Below are 27,856 nucleotides of genomic sequence, written 5' to 3'. Positions count from 1 at the left end.
GGTGAATTTTAATCATTTAGGTTTTCCTCCTTGTTGGCTGCTAGAGTAAGGAAAGTTTAAACTGTTGGGAAACAATGCTTAGAGTTATACTGTGACATTTTATGTACACATATATTTTTCATTATTATCAATAACCAAAATTCATATAATTTAAGAACCATGTGTTGAGTACTTACTATGTGCTAGGTGTGTGAACTGCATTAATAGTCTTCTAAGAGCCAGACAAGATAAGCTTTATTTTATATTTTCAACTTTGAGAAATCTCATGAAATAATTTTTGACAATGTGCATTAATTAACACTATACATAAATGCACCTGTATAAAAATTCTGGCTTTAGAAAACTTTTTTTTAAAATTTCTCATAGGCTGAATATATCCCAACTCCTTGCTGTGACACTTACAGCCTTCTATATTATTTCTACATTATGCTTCAATTGCAAGTCCCAAATCTCTCCCATGAGCATGCTTCTGGCCACACTGAAGTGGTTCCCAAAAGCATCATATATGTATGCCCCACAACCTTCATAATGCCTAGTGTACTCTCCTTCCCTCATCTTTGTTATGAGCTTTCTTTTTCCTCTGAAGCCTAATTGAGCAGCAAGATCTCAAGAAAAACATCTCTGGGGAATTGCCTTGTTACTGGCCTATCCTTTTGCTATAAACTCCTGCAATACTTGTTATTTCTATTACTGACATTTAGTCTTGATATTTATCTCCTTTTCTGCCTATCCTGTCTCAGTTACTGGTTTTATATAATAATGATAATACAAACTACTATTTATTGAGCATTTCCTCAAAGTCAGGTACTGTACAAAGGAAATAACAGAGGCTCAGAGAGGTTACGACACTTAGCCTAAATTTCGCAGCTTATGAATAGTAGAGCCTCCACTTTTTACCCCGATTCTCATTAAGACCAAAGATCACGTCTCATGTTTTTCTTTGAGGATTATTGTGAAGCACCAGTGAGATAAAGCGTGTAGCACCTAAATGTACAAAGGGGACCCTAATCATCTGTGGAAAATCATACTATTTCTTTTTTTTTTTTTCCCCATTTTGTTTCTTTTTCTTTTTTTTTTCTTCTTTTTTTCCCCGCTTCCCCCTCCACCTTCTGGTAACCACTAGTATATTGTCCATGTCCATGAGACTCTGTTTATCCTGTTTGTTGCTTTTAGGTTTATATCCCACATATAAGTGAAATCATGTGGTTTTCAACATTTTCTGTTTAGCATATTTTGCTTAGCATGATTATCAAAATCATACTATTTCTTAAGATACAAATAAAAAGTACGTAAGTGAATAGGAATAAAAACACTGAGTTGATACCTTTTTGCATAAATTAAAATATTCTAATTATATAACACCCTAAATAATAATTTATTTATTGAGAAATGATATGAGAATACTATAATTTTGTTACTCATTGGTACTATGTAATGGTAAACAGAAACAGCACATTTTCTAACATTAAGTGGTCACTTACTTTGATCATCACCATTTTACAGAGAAAAGGTTTCAAAAATTTGAAATTATCAAATTGATTTTATTGTTTTATTTCTCAGTTTCTTATATCACCAGTGAAGCATTTTGTAATGTATTTTTTTCCCTGTTGCCTTCCAGGTTTTGAGGTTCAATTCAGGGACAGTTCTTAAGTAATTATATATATATAATTTATATATAATTATATATATATTTCTTAAGTAATATATATGTATAGTTGTTGTTCTTGTTCTTATTTTTATCTGTTTTGCTTCCTGATTTTTAATTGATTTTTCACTTTTTAAATTTTTTTGACTTTTTAAATTTATTTATTTTAATTAGTTTCAAGTATACAATATATTGGTTAGACATATATGTAGTTCATAAAACGATCTCCCCAATTGCTCCCTCCCTCCTCTGACCCTCTACCTAGTCAATGTATTAATGCTAATTGTGTTCCTTATGCCATGCTTCCCATCCCCGTGACCATCTGTTAGCTACTAATTTGTACTTCTTTAATCCTTCACCCCATTCTCCCAGCCCCTCAAACTCCCCGCCACTCTGTCTGTCACCAAATTGTCCACTATATTTGTGAGTCTGTTTTTGATTAGTCTGTTCTTTTTATTCCTTAGATTCCACTTATAAGTGAAATCATATAGTGTTTATCTTTCTCTATCTTACTTAAATACCTTCTAGGTCCATGAAAGCAATATCTTTTTCCATCCCCTTTCTTTAGTCTGTGTTTGTCTTTTAATATGAATTGAGTCTCTTGTAGGCAACGTATGTAGGAGTCTTGTTTTCTTATCCATTCATCCACTCTATCTTTTAGTTGGAACACTTAATTTTTTTCCATTTGAGGTACATATTGATAGGAATATAGTTGTTACCATTCTTTATTCCTGTTTTTTCTTCTTAAGAAGTCAATCCAATATTTCTTGTAATACTGGCTTAGTGGTGATAAATTCCTTAAGCTTATTTTTGTCTGGGAAGCTCTTTATCCGTCCTTCAATTCTAAACGATAGCTTTTCTGGATAAAGTATTCTTGGTTGTAGATACTGGGTCTTCATCATGTTAAATATTTTGTACCAAGCCCTTCTATCCTGCATAGCTTCTTTTGAGAAATCAGCTGCCAGTCTTATGGGTGTTCCCTTGTAGGTAACTATCTGCTTTTCTCTTGCTGCTTTTAATATTATTTCTTTGTATTTAAACTTTGGCATTTTAATTATGATGTGTCTTGGTGTGGGCCTCTTTGGATCCCTGGTTTTGGGGATTCTCTGAGCTTCCTGGGATTTTATGTCTATTTCTTTCACCAGATTAGGGAAGTTTTTCATCATTATTTCTTCAAACAGTTGTCAATATCTTGTTTTCCTTCAGGTACTCCAATCAAAGGGATATTTCGACCTTTAATAGTGTCCCATATGCTCCTTAAATTGTTTTTATAGTCTTGGCATCTTTTTTCTTGCCATTGTGATTGAATGTCCTTGGCTTTCCCATCCTCTAGATAGGTCATTTGATCCTTTTCTTTATTCGCTTTGTTTATTCCTTTGTTTATTCCATTAATATACTTCCATCTCAAATAATGTGTTTATCATTTCAGACTGGTTCCCTTTTATAATTTCCATTTTCATTTTTATGTTTTTTATCTCTTTGTTGAAGTCTCACTGAATTTATCTACACTTCCCAAAAGTTCATCGAGCATCTTTATAACCGGTGTTTTGAACTCTGCATCTGTTAGATTACTTGACTCCATTATTTCTGGATCTCTGTTCTGTTCTCTCAATATGGTTGCTGCTTCTTTGTCTTCCCATTTTGGCTGTCTTTCCATGTCTGTTTCTATGTACTAAGCGAAGCTCCTAAGTCTCCCAGTCTTACTAGTGTGGATTTGTGAAGTAGGTGTCCAGTGGCACAGTCCTGAGAGGGGTTCAGCTGTAGGCCAAATTTAGCCCAAGACTCTACCCCTCCGGAGCCACCCGTTAAGATTCAGCAAGGAATCCACAGATGCTGTGCTTATAGTTGCCTCAAAAGACTACACCAGAAACCAAGGCCAGCTTGTGTAGCTGTGATGCTGCTCAGCAAGGAGTTGAGGCGCCACTCAGCAAGGAGCACCTGACTCGCTGAGGATATACCTGGATGTGGCTTGGGTGGAGCGGCGAGTTGGGGGAGGCGGAGTTTCAGGGGATCCTCTGGGTGGAGCTACCTCTGTTATCCAGTTTGATGAAATCTGGGTTATGGTGGGTCTGTGTCCACGCATTGGGAGGTGGGGAGGGCTCAACAGGGAACAATGGATACTGCCTGCACTTATGTATAGAGCGAGTCTCGCCTTGGCCCTCACTTCGATAAAGTCTCCCTGTAAGTCCCTGGTGCCCCCTGCATGCATCCAAATTGGCACTGGTGCTCAGAGTGAGCAGGTCCATCATAGGGTAAATCCACTCCGGGACATGGACCCTTTAAGAGGCTTCTGCCGCTGCCACTGCCACTGCCTCTATCTCACTCAACCGCTCCAGACCGGGCAGCCCCATGTCCTCACCCTGTCCTACCTTCTGCCATTGCAGGGTGATTTCTTAGATTTCTCACTAGTTGTATGGCTTGTTCATCTAGACCCCAGGTGATTTTTTCTTGCCGTTTGCTCCTTGTTTCCATCACAACTTTGATTTGGTTGCAGGAGGGATGAATAGAGCCTCTATGATCTACATCATTTTTTTCCTCCTCCTGCTTTTTCACTTTTTAAGGTAGAGACAGAAATGTAGTAGTAAAATCAGGTTTCATGTGTAGGCTTTAATGCTGGTTTTAAAGTGATAGACATTTTAAGGGATCTACTGAAATAACATTTTTCTCTCTTGTAGCATAATGATATATGACACCTTTCTTTTCTTTGACAGACAACCTGGAATATTTTCAGTTTATCTAATATATATCTAATAAAAATCTATTCATGTCTCTGGGGTGGGCACAGCTAAAGCATGAAATAATGCTGAGTGTCAGCAGTACTTCTTCTGTTAATAAAGATTCTCAAGAAAAATTTGACTCAAACTGCAGAGGCCGGAGTTCTCTTTCTAGCCCCTTTTGAAATCTGCCAAGCCATTTTTATTGCTACCTTTTAAATCTTGTCAAAAAGTTAAATGGTTAGTTATCTTAACATGGATTACAAGCATTCTTTTCACTATAGGGATTTTACATGGTTATTATTAAATTTAAAGTCTCTCAATTTGTGTATTTGGTCCAGGAGATGTTTTTTTCCAGTGTTTGCTTAAAAATGTATCTTTCATTATTTAATCAACTATAAAAATACAAATAAACTCTGTCAGTTTTTTTGAGAGATTGTTTTTAAATGGTAATTATCTCAAACTATATTTTATTTAAAATAATTAAATTAGATGTATTTTAGCATGGTTTTAGGTTGTTCAGTGAGTTGAGGTCTACGTCATTTAGTTTTATGATGTTTATGTCTTTCCTCTCTGCTAAAAGACTCCTTCATATTCAGGGAAGATTTTGGCCGTAAAGACAAGATTTTCCTTTTCCCTCTATCCTCTGTCTTCATTTGGCTTTGATATGTATGAGCTTTTCAAAACTATTGTTTCATGGTCCTTTGACCTCTAATTAAAAAAAATCTTAGCTATCTGTTCAATTTCAGCAATTCTCACTCAACATTGAAAACTTGTCATCACCCAGAACTGCTCAGTTTCAAAAATCTCATGTCTTTTATCTCAAACTTTAGTTCTTTTATTTCTGTAATGGAACCTATTCTTTTCCATCCCTTAACCATCAGTTGTTTTGCTGCCTTACTATTCTCTCAATCATCCAGCCACTTATAGATTTCACTTGTCTCTCTAGTCAACCTAGACTCTTCTTGTTACCATATCATGTTATCGCATTCTTAAACTTTTGGAATTCCTGCTTCATCATTACCCAACCCTGGAAATATCCTCACATCTGATTTGCTTGTATTTGCTTTCTAGTCCTATTTTGTGGCACAAAGTCACATAACTTGATAAATGATCTTCAGCACAAACTCCATGGTTTCCAAAAACAGAAGAGTGTTGAAAAACAAACAGAGAATTGAATTTTTAAATTTTTTTTTCAGGGAGGAATGAGTGGTTCAGCTTGATGGGTTTGGTAGGGAATGATGGAGAGAGAATGTAGCTGGAAAAGTGAATTAGGCTGAGGTCATATAAGAGTCTAATGTATCGTGCTAAGGAGTTTAAACTCATCCTATAAGTAGTAGTGAGTAGTAAAGAAAAATTGAAGTGGATAAATATTCTTAGAGCTACATTTTTAGAAATTAAGTGTTGGCAACAGTATGGAAGATTATTGGCATGTGAAGAATAATTGAAGGCCATCAGGCCAGTTTGGAGGCTATTGAAATTGTGCAGTCATGAGGCATTATGGCCTAAATTGGGCAACTTGGAATAGGCATGAAGAACTGATTCTCCTTCACTGTGTTCTTCAGCAAAGTAGTATCTTCTATAGTGATCTGCAGTGTTATAGGAGACCTTCAGAAAAATCTCTCGGCTCTTTAATAAGATGACAAGTCAATTCATCTTTCTCATGGGAAACAAATGAGTTTATCAAACTGATTATTTTTCCTAGGTAAAGCTTTGCATTTATCTTTGCACAGATGGGATTATTATACATACTATAACAAGGGGATGTGATATGTAATGTTTGTAAAAATTCTTTGAGAAATACATCTCTGTGTAGAAATTATGCCAGCTTACTGTTTAATTTCTGTCAAAGAACAGATTGACTTTCCACTCAGTGCTCCATTAAATATGCCTAAAATAATTTAAGAAGATTATAATTGAATTATCACAAAGATCATATAGTCTACACCAGGGAGGTAGTAAAAATGTTTGGAAATACTTTCTACTTTTAAAGTGACACTGAACTTGACCATAAAACTGGGCTAAGAGTTGTTGGCAGACCTCTCTGAGTTGCTTTTATGACTCCCATGAAGTAGGCAAGTTGAGGGTCTCAGATAACTGTGGTCTACAACTAAAAGCTTGGGACGAGGGATAAAAGTAGCAAGAGTAGAGTCTACATATTCTTTGGCAGTGCTTTGGATAAGAAATAAAGGTGTAGTACAATTCTTTTGACTAGTCTTCTTATCTTTTGGTACCCTGAACTTTCCAACTTGTTGTAAAAAAATATTTTAAGGTCTGGGCTGAAAAGAAGAGAAATTTTGTCAACTACTGTAGCATTTCTTATAGTCAAGTGTTTTCCCCCTAGTTTAAGATGATTTGTTGTCTGTGCTGGTAGAAGTAGTTGGAGCCTTTTAAATGGCAGCCTCTCTTGAAATGATTAACAGTAAATCAAAATTATATTCTGACTATTCTGACTCAAGTTCCTTGCTACATAACCTTAGTTTTATATTTTTCTGTCATTTTGAAGATTTTAGGAGGCTGCAGGCGCATAAGTTTTTTTTTCAGTGAGCCATCATGGAGCAGAAATACAGTTAATCTTTAGCAAAGTCCATGAAGCAGATATTTACTAATTTAGCCAGTTCTAATTAGAATGAAATTGATGTTTCACATAAAACTTTGTTAATCTCTTACAGTAGTTTGCTTTCTCTGCTTTCTGTTAATGTTGGTATATACTTGCTTTATTCTTCCTAACTTCTTACTATGTTAGCTTTTGGAAGGCAAGGAATAAGTTTCTCATCTTGAGATCAGTGCACCTTCTACACAGTATTACTGTGTTTGTCTCATTTAATAGGGTCAAAATAGATTTGTGTGAAATCTATTTCAATAGTATAATTGGTAGCTCAAGTGATACCTTAAGTCACTTAAACTTATGTCAACATGGGCATGTAAATATTGACAGGGCATCTTTTAAATTTTGTTTTATTCAGCAACACTGCATTAAGTACTTATATTTCAATTTTTGTGTTAGGTACTTGAAATACAAAGAGAGAGAAAATGAAGTCCTGGTTTTCTAGTAGGGGTAATGCTTAGTTAGGAATTGGAAACACATTTAATTTTTCTAAAAAAGAATCTTTGATTATTCACTTGACTAGCTCCATATTCTGTGACACTAGACACTTACTCTATAGTGGACTTCAACATGTTAGAAATATAGTATTTAATTGTTGCCTTGTGAGCTGTGTATAAAATCAAGTGGTTAATCTGAGCAGGGAGGAGAAATGAATTCTGATTGTTTTCAATAATCCAGAGCTTTCACTCTTTATCTATCTCTCTTAAACATACACATAAAGGTATACAAAAAATTTTTTGGCCAAAGCTATTTCCATTCTAGCATTATCATTGGGGTAGGAAGAAATATGAAAATAAAGATGTCCATTCCTACTTCTAACACCAAATCTAACTGTAGTCTGCATGAAATTCGTGGTACTAAAGTCAAGATAAGATCTACTGGGAAAAAAAGGGAAATACTTGTTGAAATATTTTTTAGATTTCAATTTATGAAAGAGTGGAAATCAACTTGGTTCAGTGGTTGAACTGACCCCAAAGAACAGAAACTATAATTATAGCTTAGCTCATTTTGGGTTTTGATGCTTTACATTTTTTATTTCAACAATTCTCCATGGGTCTCTTGCATTTCTACGTATCATGAATAAAGACACTGTCTGCCTTATCTTAGACTATCTGTTTAAGAATGTTTGTGTACAGTAAACAACCTTGGAAGAGAATAATGTCTAGCTACAGAGCAAAGGGCAGGTTGGTTAACTTTTTACTATAACAGAGATAATGACTCACTTCTGGGGCAAAGTTCTTGCAGATTTTCTGCCCATTACAAAAGATATCATTTTTTAAACTTAAGAGTTTCTTTCCTGTAATATACCTGACTATGTGTATAGGTGTCACCTGGCCTTCTTTGCAGTGACCCATGGGAATTGGGACTCAGAGAACTAGAGCAAAAATAATACTTTGGCTACTGCTACTGCTGTGAATAAAAAATTGTACTGTATTTCTAACTCAGGAGTATAGTATCTTGAAACTGTGCCCATGAAACTGGCAGGCTAACTTGTAAGTTTGAAAGTAGGAGAAGAATCTCAAACCTTGCACAGTTTTTGACAGAGGTAAGAGATTAGAACTGATTTCTGGTCATAGAACCAAATGGCATGAAAATGTGGACCCTCCATAATTATTTGTCAGTGGCATGACACCAGATTATTTCTATCTTTTTGTCAACAGCCATACAACTTTTACACTGTTATTATTACAAAGATAACAAAAACAAAGACAGTAATTTGATTGCTGCAGGTAGAACTATTTCCCCAAGGAATATTATAATAGGATAATTTCCTGTTGATTTTTGTTTGTTTGTCCTTTTAGTTAATGGTTAAGCTCCTAACCTTCTACACGGAACTCTACTTTAACATTTTCACATCTTCACAGTGCTCTTCCTTTGGATTTTTTAGCAGACAAAGCCTAGAGCATTGCAGAAGCTAAGTAAGGCCATGAATACTCAGAGTATTTGCAGGCCAAGTCTCCTTCACAACCCTGTGGGAAATCAAGCAATTGCCAAGAGAGTAAATGCAATGCTTATAATTTTAGTTTTCTGTTTGGTCTTTCAATACTCGACTGGTTTTCATCACCTATTACATCTATATGAAGTGAAACTCTGCTGAGTATTTTATTGATTATGTGAGATTAAAATTAAAACACTGTATGCTTTAAGTGTAGTGGGTGTGTGTGTGTGCATGTACGTGTGTGAGTTGTGAACACACATTAAAAGCTTGGAATGATTTTCCCAAATCTATAATCAACATTTGTCTTCACAAAGAAACTTCTTGACAGACAAAAACATGGAAAATATAATCCTTTAGCTCTTTGCTATGCATTCTCATTGATTGTAGGATGTTCACTAATACATTTTAAAGTAAACCTGTAAATATGGTAACGAGTTAAAGAAATTTAGTTCCGTGCAAATACCAATTTCTCTTCAGACCATTATCTTCTTGAGGACAGAGCAGAGCCTCTGCCTTATTAATCTTTGAATCTCCCCACTAGTCTCCATCTTCTCTGCAACGTTGGAGATGCTCAGTTAATGTTTGTTTGTTTAATTAATGAAAAAAATTGGATTAAAAAATAGTAAATTGGCACATTTTCAATGGAACTATTGTCCAGAGAGGATTAGTAAATCTGCCTGATTTACTATTGTCCAGAGAGGATTAGTAAATCTGCCTGATTTACTTCAGGCAGAACAGTGCTGCTTACTTCAAATATTCAGTTGTGTTTTTAAAATGGGGTCTTAATCTTTATCCACTGTTTTTATAATTGTTTAATTATTCCTCATTATAAAGAAATAATTGTAGCAAACACATACTGAGAGCTTATCAAGTGCCAGGTATTGTTCTAAGCTCTCTCCATATTACCTCATCTAGCCATCAAAAAGCTATTACTTTTATCTCTATTATGCAAATGAGGAAATGAGTTATAGGGAGGATAGATAACTTGTCTAAGATCACAAGACTAGTAATTAGGACAATATGGAATCAATGGAAGACCACTTTATTTTAGGCTGGTGTCTTAATACTGCCTTTAGAGTAGGGTAGATGTACAAGTGCATATATTAAAGATGATCCACAATTTGTAGCAAATAGCCTAGAAGAAGCTGAAAAGGAACTGAAATGCAAACTATTTTGAAAATTTTCTGTTGCAGAAAAAGAGAAATTGGCTTTAAAAGCATACTATTTCTTTATCCTTGGCAAGAGTTTATTTTCCAGTCATAGTGGCTAGAGCCTATTAAACATGGCTACTGGGGGGAGGAAAAACACACATTGTACTTGACCTCAGATTAAACTTTATAAAAACCATGCCACATAACAGGTGTACAGTAAATACTGTTTTGATAGATTGAGGATGGTATTAGGATTCTAAATTACTATTTAATTTTATTCTGATTAGTTTATACTGATTCCAGTTTATAAATGTTCTCATGCCCATTACCTCTTTCTGGGAAGGTATATCCAGAACTTTATTATAATACAGCATTGATTCTGCAGTAAATTTTATGTATGTTATGTATGGTATCAAAGTCATTAAAGTAACTAGCAAATGTTTTCTGATGGTAATTTACTGACATTTTAGAGTAATTTCCTATGTACATAAATACACAATCTAAAAATTAAATAAGTCAAGAATCAAGAGTCCTAGAGCCTAGTGAGAATTTTATAATATTATATGAGGAAATTAACTTCTTCAAAATGGTAGCTCTCACTAAGTTCTTGTAGTTTTGATTTTTATAATAAGTCTAATGAGTTTGGGAATTTTTGGCCTCTAATTTTTTTAAAATTTCAAATAAAAATCTAAAATTAATTGATACAATCATATTTTAGACCATTCAGAGGACCACTTATAACCGAATACTAAAATGGGATTTGACAGTGGGCAGTAGCATTTGCCCTGGCTGGGTTTTCAACCTCCATACTACAGACATTTTTGACTAGATAACTCTTTGTTGTCGGTATATATTCTGTGCATCATAGGATATTTAGCAACATCCCTGGCCTCTACCTGCTAGATGCTAGTACCCTCTGTTCCTTGTTGAGACAGCCAAAAAATCTCTAGATGTTGCCAAATGTGCCCTGGAGGGCAAAATAGTTCTAATGGAGAACCACTGTGCACTGCTGTCTAACAATGTCTTTAAGCGAAGAGATACGTTTAAATGTGGGGTAATATGAAAAGAACAGAGACAGAACTTAATACATAAATGATGCATTTCATACCAGGTAAAGGCCAAGATGACATCACAGTACAGGCACAATTGAAGGTTTCACAATAGTTTTAATAGATAAACTTCTTAGAATGCTTGAATCATCAGATATCACAGGAGAATATAAGCATTGTGGACTAGGTGACAAACCTGTGCTGAAGCAGGTATCATATTTACATTTAGTTGCAGCATAATATCGTCTATCATACTAAATTAATGTTGTTAATTTGAATTTTACTTCTTTTTGAATTTTATTTGTATATGTATTGGTAAATTTGTTTTGGTTGTAGAATTAAAGCTCTAAGCATAAGTTCTAAGCATAAGGAGTTTATATTTAGTTTTGTGTTTATACATACTTAACAAACATAATAATAAAAATAATTCGTCAACACCAGAAAGCCTCAAAGATGATTTTTTTTCCACCAAAAGAGATCAGTACATTTCTGCAGTTTTTGAGAAACACTGGATTTGGGGTATCAGAGGCTAACTGAAGGGAGAAGAACATCCTTGAGAAATTTGGGGAAAACTCCAGTCTTAGGTGCTGAACCTCTGCTCTACCATTTAAATTTGTGCCAAGTACAGAAGAAATAAAAATCAATGTTCCCTTTTAAAACTAGCTCACAAAATGACAGAAACTGCTAACTGGGTTATTTTATTTATTTCCTTTTGACGAAATAAAGTTTATAAACACACTTGCCTTATGTAAACTGCCATGTGGAAAGCATGATTATTCAAGCAAGATAATTTCATTTTGATCACAACTGAAGACATAAGAATCAGAGATAGAATTTTAGGTACATATTTAGGTAATTTGAACAATTGTGTTGTACTGTAAAAACACTATATGATTTTAGAGCAAATATAAAGGAAAAGAGTGAAATTGATCATAACTGGTCATGGTTTCAGTGGTTGAAGTGGAAGAGCCCAATCCTTCCTGCTGAACCCATTTCTCTCCATTCCCAGAATAGGGAAATTCCTAAATATAACCGATTCCTAAAATAACTGATTCCTTCAGTTTCGGAATGGCTAGGGATGATACTTTGCCCTGAGCTGCAGAGCAAGGGAATGTGGAAAAGTAACCAGGGATTGGAAAGCATTTCTTAGTTTTCTGGGATAAAGGGTCTTCCTTTTAACTTGTGTATCATGGAAATGACTGGCTCCTCTCTACCTCACTCCTAATCCAGCAATGGCCTGGACATATATGTTGCCATAGAGACAGCCAGGCCAGAGTCTCTATTTTAATCTAAACTCTAATGAAACAATACTGGCTTTGAAGACTATAGAGAAAAAAACCCTGGAAGAGAGAAAAGGGACTTTCTGAGGAAAGAACTTCAGAGAGTATTTGCGGTCATCTCTTCTTTCAGCAGGAAGTGATCAATTGTTTCATGTGTCTTCATGGAATTTGGGACCATCTGAAAATGTATGGTTGTATTGCTTTTATAAAAAAAAACACAATAAAAATGTAAACAATAAATTAGGTGAAAATTTTATTACATCATTGGGATGATCTGCTAATTACTATCATCCTTTTCTTCAAAAAAGTTAGATGATTAAGGTTACATGTGAGATCTAACTTTTTGGAAAGAAACATTCTTTGGTACTTAATGAGACATAATTATCATAAAGTCTTAATGAAAAGAAGACAGTTTATGCAGAAAGTTTTATCTGTCACTGTATAAGCTCTGAGATGTAGCATTTGTGCTTTGAGGTTCCGATGTTTGAAAAAGGAAATCCTTCAAGATTGCCGTGATTTGAGAATCAAGTGTCTCACTGTTATATATGAACTAGCAGCATTATTTGACAGATAAATTTGAGTCTCTGTTTTGTAATGTCGAACTCCAGTAAGATAAGTGAAAATGTAGGCCTGGTTTCTTGCCAGAAGTTATCTTGTAAACTGCCAACACATTTGATGGGTGCAACTTGTACGGAGCTTGTTAAAGATATAGGAAGAATCCCCTAAGAGACAAGAATAGAAGACTTTAACCTTCTGAAAGTTTATAAGCTCATTGAAAACAATTGTTTGGACATGTTCATAATTATCTTTGTAAAAGGAAACAAGGTCTGATTTCTTCCAAAAGGCCACTCTTCCAGGAGATGCACAAATGTGTTTTACAAATGACATATTTTTCAAAACTTTAAATTATTAAAACCAAGCTTATCTGAAATTTTATGAAACATATTCTCTCTTGACTATTCTATTTGTTTTCTCTTGAACTTGTATATATGTTTAAGGGAATAGACTGTCATGGTTATTTTATAATTGCATTTTTAAATTAACTTACATTATGGATAAATCTGGTTTTATATGGATAAGAGATAAAAAAGTTAAATGATGTAAAAATCACTCCTTTTAAAAGTATTTTTAATTTTGTATTTCAAGTAGAAGTTACTTCTAGATAGAATACTTTCAGGTACATACATTATGAGCTATTTATTATTCTTTATAGTCGTGAGAAAGAATTCTTTCCTAAGAAGATAATGCTGATGACAGTGGCCATTGAAAGCTGGAATTTCAGGTATCAGAAAAGAAAAATACTTTCAAGTCTTTGACTTGGACTAAAGGGCCATCTGAATGAAGGAAAGAATGATACTTCACCAACCACAGAGAATATAGATTTCTCTCTCTCTCAGTGGGTTTTGGAGCACTTAAGCACATTTTCTTTTTCATTACAACTGATGTTCTTGTTATTCATATTTCCCAAATACAAGCTAAAAAAGCCATGTTTTATACTCCATTTATACACCATATAAGAATACCTAAAAAATATTGGAATGTATTTCCATAATTGCATTTTGAAACATGTACTTTTTTCCTCTTCATCTTCTCTGCATTTTCTTTTCTTTCTCCTCTTTTTGGGGAGATTTCATGTCCATCAATAGTAAAATTAATTTTGTATGTAAAAGAGAGCACACAGTGTCTCAGATACTAATGAAGTTTGATTTCTAGCTAAAGCATTTTTCATGAGTACTTAAAACATTAAAGATATCATACAGTTTCAGCCTGAGAAGGAGCTACACTATTCATGAACTTGGCATTCAACAATTATTTCCTGTATGTCTGCAATGTGCAGGGCACAACATTCATTAGAAATTGTTCATGCCTTCCTTTAGAGGAATAAATACCTAATTCAAATTAGAATTATATAAAAATATCATAAACCCATTTGTAGAGCCAAGAATTCTCCCTAGAAGATAGATAACATATGAGCTAGATCTCAGAGGTAAAAACAATTTACCGAGGAAGAATAAAGGAAAGGACAACCCAAGGAAGAAGAAGAGTGCGTTCAAAGTAGAGATGTAGTGTCTCGGGAAATATCTTGATAGATTATATATTTATACCTTATTTTAGTTCAAGACACAGCTTATCACTGACTTTCTCTACTCAACAAACCATCTTTATCCTGATACAGCCTGCTTCTCCCAGCCCCACTTGGTCACCCCAGCTGGAAGACTTGCACCCCAAGTGCAGCTTTGCCCAACCCTGGGACCATTGCTGGGGCCATGTCTGACTATTAACTGCTTTGGTCTCAGCAGAGTCTGGAATCAATACTGTTAACCTGGGTGCAGGGCCAGCGGTGCCAGAGTGAGCTCTGACAATCAGCAGGGCCCTAAGCTACAGACAGCCTCTACCTCCTTCTTTGGTCCTTTGTGATGAACTTTACCTATATCTTGCCAATCTCTTCCTCTGGCTAGGAGATCTGCTCCCAGTATCCTTGTTCCTCGCTGGCTTATTTTGAAGGGATTGATTATACACAATGACAACACAATTACTCATATAAAGGTATAGGTCCTGCTATTCGTTCTCCATCCGATGTGAATTTTTTTCCCTGGAGTGAACTTCTTTTGATGTCAAACCTTGGCAGAACCAGGATTGACATGGCCTCATCACTTTGATACTGCTTTTGGAACACTGACTTTGGCTATCGGCATCCCCTCTCTCTACTTTGAGGTCAGTGCTGTACTCAGGCTAGCTTCTCAATGATGTTTGGATAAAAGTAATAGCAATGTATTTTAGCTAATGTAAGAATGAGATAAAGATATATTTATTGGAAGACTATGGAAGTATTTCACACATAGACCAAAACAAACAAACAAACAAAAAACCCCACTATAGGATCAGGTCTTAGAAAAGGCAGTTCTGAGGCTAGAGGCAGCAGGAGCCGATGGGCTGTTTTTGTGGTTATCATCACCACCGGAATGAGTTAGCTCCACTACTTTTCTTCTTTTGCAGCCCTGAGCTCAATTCCTGAGATTTGTAATTGTGTGAGTTTGATTGGTTTAGTTTTATCTATGTTTTTCCCTTTCCTTTAAGCAGATCTAGGCAGGGCTTCTTAATTGGTATCCTGCAAAGACTACAGTCAGTGGGAAAAGAATAATCCTCCAAACAAAATGGTAGTGCTGCGTACCAAAGAAGTTGGAATTGATATTGGGCAAGCAAAACCAATACTGTCAACTGTTCTTAGACTCTGGTCTAAGTTTTCATTTCCTCCTCACTGGCCAACACTATTTGGGTCCAGTATACATTGAGATAAACCCCTCCCAGTTTGGAATCTCTAACATTACTATTTTCTTTATGAGGTCTCTTTTTGGAGGAGTCTTAAATAAAGTTTGGTCAGACTTACCTTGCTTGCCTAACATAATCCAAAATCTTCTAGCCAAGGGACCACATTTATTTTATTTCTGTTAGACTCGAGAAGAATAACAAGATGTAATATGTGTCTATAGTTACGAAACTGCAATTAGATTTTAATATCTTGAACACAGTATCAAGATTTCCTAAGCCTCAAAATTGAGATTGGATTAAAATTAATTATAACTAATTCTAGTAGTATTTACTGAAGCCTGAAAAGGAAGAAATTTAAATATTTTCTGTAACCATGAATTCTTTAATTAATGAAATTTAACATTTCTCATTGTTGACTGTAAAATTCAATACATATTTTCAAAAATTCTTTCTTAATAACATTGTAACATTTTAAATGTATGCAATCCTTGTAAAAAAAGTTTTCTAATACCTACCCTAAACCAGTTCCCACTATTCTCAAACTGATCAGCCATATATTTATTTATTCTTTGATTTTACTTGAGTAAAAGATACAAGTGGTTAACACATTAGTACAAAATGATATTTAAAGACATCTTCAGTTAAAGTAGTCAATGATTCTGGGACTCTTTGGTATATTGTTTGACTGTATTTTCTCTTGTTTTATTGAGCATCTTGCTACACATATGAGAGTGCTTAATTCAATAAATTATAACCAATTCTATCTCTTCATTTAGTTAAAATGTGATGCTAATTAAGTCAAAATAATTGACTTTAACATTATATGAACCAGGCATTCTTTTGCAAAGACCTCCTTTGATCATTCTCCAATTATAAACTGCCTCTCAACCACTTTCTAATGTGTGTTTCCTGTTACAATGGTGAATGAGTATCAGATGGGTGAATAACTCAGCATAACCTATAATCAGGACTGGAGAAAAAGCAACTTAGAGTTGCTTTTTTTTCTCTAATGATAGTTCTGCAACATTATCTCAGCTGTTAGACTGTGGTGCACAAGTGAAATAGTAAAATTGTCAAGTTATAAGAACCTCTACAAAAAAGTAAACGACAATAAGACATTTTTGATTTATTATTTTTAACTAATGTTTATATCAATAATCATCTGGTACTCTTGACCAGACCTCAGCGTCCTGTGCAATACATTTTAGAAATATTCCATGAGAACAAGAAAATATATTGAATTGTCTTGGGTTAAAGGACAGTGCACATATTGTTATAGGGAGGTGGGAGGTGAACGAAGCCCCTGATGTTAAATATAATAAGTTTTATGATTGAACTTCTTAAAAACCAATGGAGCATTCTTAATCCAGGCTCAGCTCCATTGCTTTCAATGAAGAATTCTTAATATAAATACACTGGATCAATCTGGATTCAATCGAAAGTAATACCGTAATATGCAGAATATTTCTTTCAAATCTTTGCTGCCAATGAGTCAGTTTATGATATAATGCACTATTGATTTCAATAAAAAAGTTATTAAGTGCATAGTGAGTATATAGAAGTATAGTTTAAAAATATTAATGTAACCAAGCAGCAAAGCAATGCTAACATTTAAAATTATTGAAGATATATGTTAGGAATTAGCTCAAAATATATTTTACTGAAGCATATGACTCTTTTGCCAAAAGGCAAGTATGAAGCTGTTTTATTGCAAGAAGAATGAAATCTAAGATTGGCATGAAAACAATAGATTCATGGCAAATCCTTTTGAAATTCACAAATCCATATTGATGTCTATCATAGCTCTACATTGTGCTAACACACTAGGAAGATGATTTTAAAAGGTAGAGTGATGGGATGTAACAGAATATATTATGAATTTTTCAAATAACTGCTCCTAGAGGATTTTATCAGTATCAGAAAGGAAGTGGCACACAGGTATGATCTTGAAATTGTGACTACTTTACTCTACCCATTTGTTATTTTGAGAATTTCAAATTTCCTGGCCTGGATCAGTTTACAAGATATAACAGAAGGTAACATTTTAAAAAGAAAATTAAATTAAGAGACTGACTATCCAAGCAGTCAATCTATAAGTGACCTTGGATTTCCACATGTGACTCCTAACACAACCCTTCCTAATGACATAATCAACCTCTACAACTAAAGTTTCAAAATAAAAACCACTTTTAAACATTATTCTCCTAAACAGGTAATAGGCAAAGTGCAGAGGGTAACTAGGTGACGCTACCAACCCTGAGACAATCAACTGGCAATTACCTAAAATCAGCAGTCGTGGAATCTGAAATTTTGAAAATGAGTGATAAATGAAAGAATGCAGTCTATTAGAAAAGAGTATTTCATCTAAAGTTTAAGCCCTTTAATATGCCTCCCAAGAGATTGCTTATTAAGGATATTGCATAAGAAAACCCTAGTAAGGATAAAAACTGTAGACAGTCTGGAAATGTTTTGCTGATATGAAAGCCAGAAAAAAAAATCTCACAAATTTTTGGGGAAAAAATTTGGACTATCTCTCTGTATGTTACCTTTAAATTTTTTAAGGTGTGAGTAATGTGATTCAGTTCTGATTGATGAGAAAAATGTGGAATGAAAGACAATCCAAATCAGTTCAAATATTAAGCATGCAATGAATCCTCCAATTTGAATACAAAAAGAGAAGTTTGTATTGTTATGAACATAAGAAATCCTCAGGTTTCCTCCCTCTCAGACAAATGCTAAATGCATAATTAAAGGCTTTAAATATGATGGAATCTAGATTTTTAGCCTGCTTGGGGTATCTTGATTTTGCCATGACTTACAGACATGGGATAAAATCAAACATAGGATGGCCTAGTATAGTCATTAGTAATTGTGATGGATAAGGAAGAATTCAGGGAAATGTTAGGAACTGAGTCAGCCCTTAAAGAGAGTTTAGGATTTGAATTAGAAAAGTAAAAATGTGTAATGAGGGGAGGAACATGTTGACTTATTTTCTGAGACTTTTTTTTTTATTAAGTTTATTGGGGTAACATTGGTTAATTACAATTATATAATTTTCAAGTGTACATTATAATTTAATGTCTATATATTCTGTTGTGTGTTTACCAATCAAAGTCCAGTTTCCTTCAGCTACCATATATTCGATCCCTTTTACCCACTTCACCCTCCCCCTACTCCCTTATATTTGACCCCCTTTAACCATCTACCTACCCCCTCCTCCTCCACTCCCTACACTCTGGTAACCACTAGTCTATAGTCCATGTCCATGAGTCTCTATTTGTTTATCCTGTTCATTTGTTGCTTTTAAGTTTATATCCCACACATCTGTGATATCATGTGATTTTCAACTTTTTCTGAGACTTTTTTTGGCCCCTTGTGAAATGCTTCTGTTTTAGTTAACTAAATTTTGAGTTTGATAAATTTACAGTCACATGTGCGGCTGAAAACAGTGCACTATCACATTTCCAAAATAGTCAATTGGCATTTTTACTTTTTAAATGATTATATGGCATGAAGAAAAAGACTAAAAGCTTCTTTTATATTTCTCTAGGTCCTTCACCAAGACATCTGGTCATTTTAGTGACTAAGCTATTTGAATAGTCTGTTCAACCTAGACTTACCACATTAACTGTACCATCCTCAAATCCATTACATTTAAGGTAAGTCGCTTTTGTAAGTCAGACTCTCATAAATTATTTTCATTATAAACTAATGGTCTGTGAAGATTCAAATTTTTCAAAGAGTTGAATGTATTGTTTTCTGTGTACTATGGTACAGTTAGAAAATTACAAAGTTGTTTTAAAGCTTCAGTCAGTTAGAGGACATCAATTCAGATTCTATCAAAGTATCATTTAAGTCTTCTTCTGGCAGGTCATACTGCGGGCATCAATGCAGAAAAAGCATTATTTCTTTTACAAATATTATGAATGATGAGTATTTCACACTCTGGTCTATTTTTGAGTTTGGGAGGAGGTCAAATTAAATCATATTCATTTGTAATAATTATGATAAACTACCAATTTTATGCTATACTTCATTTGATATAGCCCAGTCACTGTGATAAATGCTTCACACGTGTTAATTTAGCGCTCTTCAGTGAGGAGCGCAGTGCAGTGAGGAAAATGAGAAAATCAAGATAAAGTTCAATAACTGACCCAGAGTAACACAATTGGTTAAGTGAAGATATTGAATTAAAACCTAGACTAGTTAGATGAAAACCTGCATTTTTAATTCCTCCTCCATTAAGTGGATGTAATAAATTCCTCAATGTCACATGGCTAGTGTGTTAGCCACAATGGTTTATTGCAAGTGACAGAACTCAGCTTAAAATAGCTTACTAAAAAAAAATTGTATTGGAAGGATATAAGGATGATCCATGGAACTTTAAGAAGTGCTAAAAGAAATTATAGTTGTTTCAGAGGTCAGGGATCAGAACCAGGATCTGTAATAAAATCAGATCCACTTCTCTTGTCATTTCCCATATTATGGTAGGAGCAGAAATTTTACCCATACTACTTTATGTCTTTGCAAAAATTCTCTGGATAAGTTGCCATTATTTCTTTTGACAGCTGTGATAACTAAGATATAGAAAGTGAATTGATTTGTCCAAGACTGATGGCTGATTGGTTCCAGAGGCAGGAGAATGCTCTGCTCTGATAACCTATTTGTGTTTTATAAAGCCCAATTGTATAATATTCTTATAAGTATTAAAGCCTTTTTTATATTAGATATATAGACAGGCTAATAGAGATATTAATACTTTTTAAAGTGAAACCCCATATGACATTTAAGATTCTCATATGCCTCAGATATTCTTATGAATATCGATCACATGAAAAGAAACCCAGAAACAATACATGGGCAATGAATCTGTGTCTTAAAGTATTCAGCACTATAGTAGTAAATGACAGGTTACCTTTACTAATGTGAATTTCATTAATTTTTTGTTAAAGAAATTTATTAAAGGGCTTTTTCCTAACATAATATTTCATAATATAACATTTAGTTTGGAGCTGATACACAATGGGAAAAAGTCTCTTTTGATAAAAATTATTCAGTATTCTTTCCTTAACCTTACCCTTAAGTAGACATGCTAATAAAATAAAGGTGAAGATAATTAATTTCTGTGATACTTAGAATATTTTTTACCTTTTGCTATGTGATTCCTCATAGGTTTCTAAATTAGATGTCTTATCCACAAGATGGTGTCCTAACATTAGCAACCAATAGGTTGAACTTACAAAAAAAAATTGACTTCACAAAAATGTTTTCAGGTTGAAAATGCCAAGTGCCCATGCATAAAAATAATTACTCCTCGGCCTGTGGTTTTGTGCAAAATGTACTTGGGAAAATGTATTGTTCGACTCCATTTGATTAACTCTCTTTGTCATAGATTTGTATTTTTTATGTTAATGCTACACTGAATATTCAGTTCATTAACTTCTAATTTAGCTAAAACAGAGGAAAACTGTTTTCCTTGCAAATCACAACAAAACTTCAAATGACATAATAGCTGAATTGTGTGTGATGTACATTTTGTTTTATGTCATCAGAGATACACTTAAGAACTTAAGATTTATCATGTTTTTTAAATTACCATAATGGTTTTCTTTTGAAATCAGGGATTGTAACATCTAGTTAATCTTGCACATGACTGCATTTAAAACTTGAATATGGTAGGTTATTTGTTGTTTTCTGACTCGAACACCATGTTTTCTGCTTTCAAAAATGAACACTTATTCCTGGCATCCTGAGAAATCTCTGGCTTTCTTTTCATATCAATTTCTGACTTTTGAACACATGTTGGGACTTTCTTATACCAAATTCTGGAGGAAAAGAGTTTGGATGCACTCTATTGCTTTTGAGAACATCTGAATTTAAAAAAAATGTTTTTAAATTAAGTAGACTAAAAATAACTTCTATGTCCATTTTAACAAAAGAAAGCTACACTTGCTCTACGAATGAAGGTAGTACTTTTGCTTTTTTAAAAAGATATTTCCATTTTTATTTTATCTCTACTTTTACCAAGTTATGAGTGTTTTTGAGACCTTTTTTATATTTTCTTCCTGAAAAAGAAAGTTCATAAAAAATGTCAGAAGATAAGAAAGAAATATATCAAAGCGAGATATATAGAATCATTTCATAAGTTATTCTTTGCATTAATGGTACAAATGTGAATTTTATAGAATTTTAGAAATAAATATGGCAATATATACTTTGAACCTAGTCCCACTTTGGAAACCTATTACACAGAAATGTAAGTACCAGGCCTTAGGGCATATATACGATAATATTTACTCCAGTGTTCATGGAAGCCAAAATAAAAACAAAACAACACTGTAAATAAATGAATACTCTTTAAAATATGAATTATTAAGTATATCATGACGTATCTACATTATGGAATATTATTCAGCTGCTAAAAGAATGAACTAAAGCTATGGAGCTATACAAATCGCATAGAGGAATGCATACTAAGTATTATAGAATGGGAAAATTAAGGATTTAATTTAATTAACTTAATAAGAACCCTTAATAAAACAACAAAAAAATAGTATATATTTATAATACATATGCACTTGTATATGCCTGTATGTTTGCATATGATTAAATAGTCATGGAATAATTAATATTGGTTTATGAACATGAGATCCTTCTTGAGGGCTCTCAAGTCAGGTTCCCTGGAAAGCAGACCATGAGATAGAGATTGGCATGAAGAAAGTTTATGGGGGAGTGCACCCAAGGTCAACCTTTAAAGGGAAATGAAGGATAGATTACGCTGAGGGAGGGGCTGGACTATGATGCAGTCACAATGGTGGCTCAGCTGATGCCTTGGAAACTCCTGGAGCTGGGATGTTCCTGTAAAGTCATTCCGAACTGGAGCAGAGGGGCCTTTTTGCCTTTCCCTTGCTATATCTCCCCTCTCCGCACCCCCCACCCAACACACACACACAAAAACCCTCTACATTGACTAGTCATTGGATGTGGACCACTCCCAGGAAGGAGGCATGATGTTGCAGCTGCAGTTCTCTTCAGCTAAGGGTAATCCTTAGAGAGGAGGATTCAGCTGTGAGCCATCAACTGTCAACATTCCTAGCACCTCAGGAATAAGCACTTTAGTCCCGAAAGGGGTTAGGGAAATCTAGTTGGCACACCATAACATCCTTTTAAAAACTGGATGAAGAATAGTGTGGTTGAAATGGGAGAGGAGAGAGAAAGAGGCAGCCATACAAAAAAGAGAGAAATAACTTTTCTAAAAGCATTTAAACAAGTGGTTAATGTGCATCAATACTGCAAGTGCTATGGGAGTAGCAATACTGTGAAACATTCATGTTTCACCTGGAAAAAACCTTCTAAAACCTTTTCGAACCAATTTTCTGGGTCATCCTTACTTTTCAATGTACTGGATTTTCTTTGCCAACACTGAAGAGATAAAATTCTCAGTAAAGGAGGATTGAGAAGTAAGCTTAAAGGTTTTACTTTTAGGAAGAATAAGTGGCTGATGAAGGAGGACACAACATTCTGTACACTTACTGCAGTATTTTGGCTATGATAACTGTATTCTCACTAAGATGCTGTATTTGGAGAAAATTGTTTTGGGTAAATAGATAAGCATATTGATAACATACTGTGCCTTAGTGTATTACAGTAAGACTCTGAACTACTTTAGTTAGACTATAGGTGCATACAGCTTTGTAGTTTGATTCATTTATTGAATAGCTATCATATACCAGGCAGTTTATTAGGCCCTGGGGACTAGAAAATATAGACTTAGTGATTCAGAACCTTGTAGAGCCTCGATGGACAAATAAAGAGGCAACCACAGAGTGATAAAGGCTATGATATAGACACATAGAGTGCTATGGGATCTCAAATGACCACCCAAACACAAACCAGAAGGTTATAGGTTGAGGATGTCAAAACTTCCAGGAAGAAAAACTTCTGAGTTTTGGGGTGGATATTGGCGCAGGTGAATAATAAGGAAGATCTTAGCATAATAAAGGCAAACTCAGGGAGATGTGATTAATCTAATGTGTTGTAGTTGAGATTGTAAACTGTATGGATTGGGATAAGGGCATGAGTATCAGGAGATCATGGTGAATCAGGGACAAAATCATAGTCAAGGTTCTGAAAGGAAGCATAAGGATCAGTCAAATAGAATAGTTTGAAAAGATTATAATAAAGCAGCTCTTTACAAAGATGTTGTAGGGGAGTAGGGCAAGGGTTGTACATTTCCACCCCAGCCCCAAGGGCAGCATGAATTAGAGGGGGTTATTAGAACCTGGAGGAAGAAAGGCAATGCTTCCGTGGAAGGATGCTGCTAACTTGCAGTTATATTGAAAGGTGAGAGCTGGGAGAATAAATACCCTGATGGAACCACAGGGTAGGTGAGCCCATTAATATGTCCTTTCAGGTTAACATCTTAAAGAATGGAGAAAGGTAGAGAAGAGTAGAGGGTGGTTTTAGAGGGGCAAATGAAAGATTTTTTCCTGATGTAAGTAGCAGTTGCAGAATTGAAGATTAAATAGGAAGAAAGGAAGGAAGTGAAGTGCTTTCTAGGCAAATGGAGCAAAGCAGTAGGGGGCGGGGGGCGGGGCATGGTAAATCTAGAGACTAAAATAATGCCAGTGCAGCTAAGGTGTAGAGAAGAAAGTGGTGGGGCATGACGTTATAGCGGTAGCATGAAGCAGACCATACAGAATCTTTTATGCCAAATTAAATAATTTTGTCTTTATGCCGATAGCAATGAAACAACATATGAGTCTGATCCATAGGTAACATGATTTTATATATATATATATATTACTTTATTTTATTTTATTTTGTGAAAACCACTCTCCTATTTGAAAGCAGACTGGGGTAGAGTAGGTGTGAGAAGACAGCTTAGAAGACAATGACAGTAGTTGAGGAGAGAGATCATAGTTGCTTATACCAGGGCAGAGATGTTGAAAGTGGACACCATCAAGAAATATTTAGGAAGTAAAAATCAACAGCACTTTGTGACATTTTGGACATGGAAGTTGAGGGAAAGGGAATCGTTAATATGATTATTAGTTTTCTGACTACATCAGAAGTACATTGGGAAAAGATGCCTTTTTCTTTCCTGAGAATCATAATTCTTCTTTATATTCCCACTAACTTTTCTCTCTAGTCCTCATTTACTGTAATCACCATTTCTTATCTATGTTTGACCAGTTTCCGTGTGATGCATAATTAACTCATCTCCTTTTCTTCCTTACTAAATCATTATGTTTCATGGATTTCCACCCAAGAGTTTCCTCCTCTAGGTTTGTTCACCTAGCATCTACTTCTCCCTAACTGTCCTCTCCTTTGGATGCAGTCTGTGTGAGATTAGTCAGATATGGAAGTAGCATGCTACCAACTAGAAGTTTGGTGTCATTAAAATTCCTTCAGGTTTGTGACACTGAATTTACCCGTTGTAGTTTCCATTTATTTCTATTTTGCTCGTTACCTTCTTCATAAATACCGCTCTAGTTATCAAAGAAATTTATATCTTTTGTCCTTTCAAGGTTACTGATATGCAGTATATAGGTATTTCAAAATGCAGAGTAGCCAGAAATAGCATAGTCTATTGTAAAACTGTTGTTATTCCTCATATTTTGTATATATCTATAAAGAAAATGTTTGCAACAAACATTTTTTTTGTTTCATTAATGGGTAGGCTCTCCTGAACTCATGTCAATAAAGAAGAAAATAAAGGAGCTTTGATTATTTTTGTGTGAATTCTTCTCAATTAGAGGAAATCACTTTTTATATGATTATATGAATCTGGTAGTGTATGTGTGTGCGTTTGTATGTGCATATATATGTGTGTGTGTATATATATACGCGTATATATATACACACACACATATATATCTCTCACAAATGACAGTGGAATATTGACAACCAAGAAATTGAACTCAAGTACGACTGACATTTGTGACATTGTAATGTGACTGATGATGCATCTAATAATTAAGAGTATGACATCATTATATTTCATTAATGACTATAATTGGATTAATAAATAATTTATTCTTTTAAATTAAGCATGAAGTATACATTCACTAGTGGAAAACAAGTATATTGTATTTCATTTCTCAGAAGAGGAACTCTGCATGAAATTAGCCTTGAATCCTTTCCTAGAAGGTAAACTGATATAGTGAAAACTCTCAAAACCTGAAATTGAAAACTCAGAGTGCGAGTTTGGCTTAACGACTGCCTACTAGTGTCACTAATGAATCTCAGTTTCTTCATCAGTGAGATGAAAATCACACCTAAATGATAGAGTTATTGTGAGAAATAATGTATGAAAAGGAACTTTATAAATTGCACAGTATGCCAATATTACTTATTATTGTTATTAAACTTTAAACTGAAGCACTGTCCCTAATTCTAATTTCCTTGCATTTACAACAGATTGGTTGCTACCTATAATAATTCAAAGATGCTTATTTAAATGGAAGAAATGAAAAAGATCAGAAAAAAATATTTGGAGTGATATTCTTAACAGAGAAATCAGTTTTCTACTTTAGTGAGTATACATATACTTCTTGTTTTGCATGGTAGTGCAGGGACATAAAAATGACTTTGCAAGCTAAAACCATGGGTAGCCTCCAGGGTAGCCTATTCTTTTCATCATAACTACTCATTTAGGTCAATAAATTCTAATAATATACAATTTCACTTCCAGCAGTATTGCTTTTCACTTCTTTGTTACACTTTCATCTTTTAATCAATTCTCTCTTTGGGTTATTCAGTATCATAAAATGACTTTATCACTGAGAGACAAGGAGGCATCACTGAAGGTAAACTGAATAACAGATGCATGGTGACCAGTCACTGACAGACTTTGAAAGAACTGACATGATTGGTAACTGATCATGATGTGCATCTGCTATTTATATAAAGATTTGTGGATTAAAGAGCTAGCAGCAAAATTTGTTCTTTATGTAATTTACTCACAATAATTATATCATGGTAACATAAACTTGAATCATGTTATTGAGGGACTATTGTTATTTAACTAAAATGTAGTAACTGAATTCATGCATATTGGAACAATGTGAAGTGAGGAGTACCTGTATATTATTTACTCAGTGCCTAAGGAGAGAGCAAAACAAACAACTATAGGAAATGCCTCAGGTTAGATCAAAAGAAGAGAAATATGAGTCCTCTCTCAACTTCATATTTGGATTACTTAATGTGGGAACACTTTATAGAAAAATGCAACATGTGTGCAATGAGTAAAATTTATAGCCACCCCTATTTATTTGCTATATTTAAATTTTATGATTTTTAAAAAGGTAATGATTTCAAGTGGTTAACATTTCATAAGATAGGAAAGGCTATAAATGAAAAAGTCTTACTAGTGCCCTTTTCTCAAGTACTAGGTTTTTGTTTTTGTTTTTGTTTTTCTGTGAGGGCAACTGACATTATCCTTCCAGAGATATTCTTTGCATATACAAGAAAACATATTCAAAAACACACATAATTTTCTCCCTTTTTAAAACACAAGTTCTAAGCAGCTAATATTTATTGGGCATTTGCTATGTACTGGACAATGTGCTAAACTTTATGTGCTTTATATCATTTAATCCCCCAACAAAATTTGAGATAGGTTATTTTAACAGGAGAGGAAAATCAGTCTCTGAGAGTTTAACTTTTCCCCAAGTCAGGCAGTTGGTGTGTGGTGGAATAGCTATTCTCACCTAGGTAGTCTGAATTCCCAAGTGCAAGTTCTTGATGACCTGACTACACTGTCCAGGATCTGTGTATAGGTCATGCAATAACATTTCATTAGTCTAACAGCCTTTTATGTTACTGGAAATTCTTTTTGATAATTTAGCCTATGAAAATATGGTGCTCAGCGGAGCTGAGAGAGACTAAGGTAGGTCCAAAAGCATTAGGTATCTCTCTCAGGAGATTGTTTGGCCACCATCTGCACTGGGATAGTGTCCAGATTGCTTGGAAGGAGCCCAGCTCCGAGTGTATGTCTCTGGTCTGTTCTCCGGGACTGTCTGGCAGTCCATCTTCTTGACAAGCATTAGAATTCCATCTGACACTTGGAGCATGCACATGCACACACACGTGTTTGTTCATTTATTCATTCATAACAAACATACCTATTAATTGTCTTACTCTTTCACAATAGAAACGTGAAGCTTAGGAAAGATAACAGTGTAAGCTAAAGCCCG

General features: G+C 34.5%; 1 long non-coding RNA gene across 1 annotated transcript in view; it reads left to right on the top strand.

The window, feature by feature from the left end:
• Positions 1-27,856, top strand: part of LOC120590872 (uncharacterized) — a 103,980-nt gene that overhangs the window by 53,108 nt on the left and 23,016 nt on the right. Inside the window, exon 4 of the long non-coding RNA XR_005649795.1 lies at positions 19,207-19,315. This is a non-coding gene — a long non-coding RNA (uncharacterized LOC120590872). The remainder of the gene's footprint in view (positions 1-19,206; positions 19,316-27,856) is intronic.

Source organism: Pteropus medius, unplaced genomic scaffold (genome assembly GCF_902729225.1).
Source record: "Pteropus medius unplaced genomic scaffold, Ma_sr-lr_union100, whole genome shotgun sequence".
NCBI lineage: Eukaryota > Metazoa > Chordata > Mammalia > Chiroptera > Pteropodidae > Pteropus > Pteropus medius.
The sequence above is the reverse complement of the archived record's forward strand: the minus strand, read 5'-3'. Positions and strand labels throughout refer to the sequence as shown.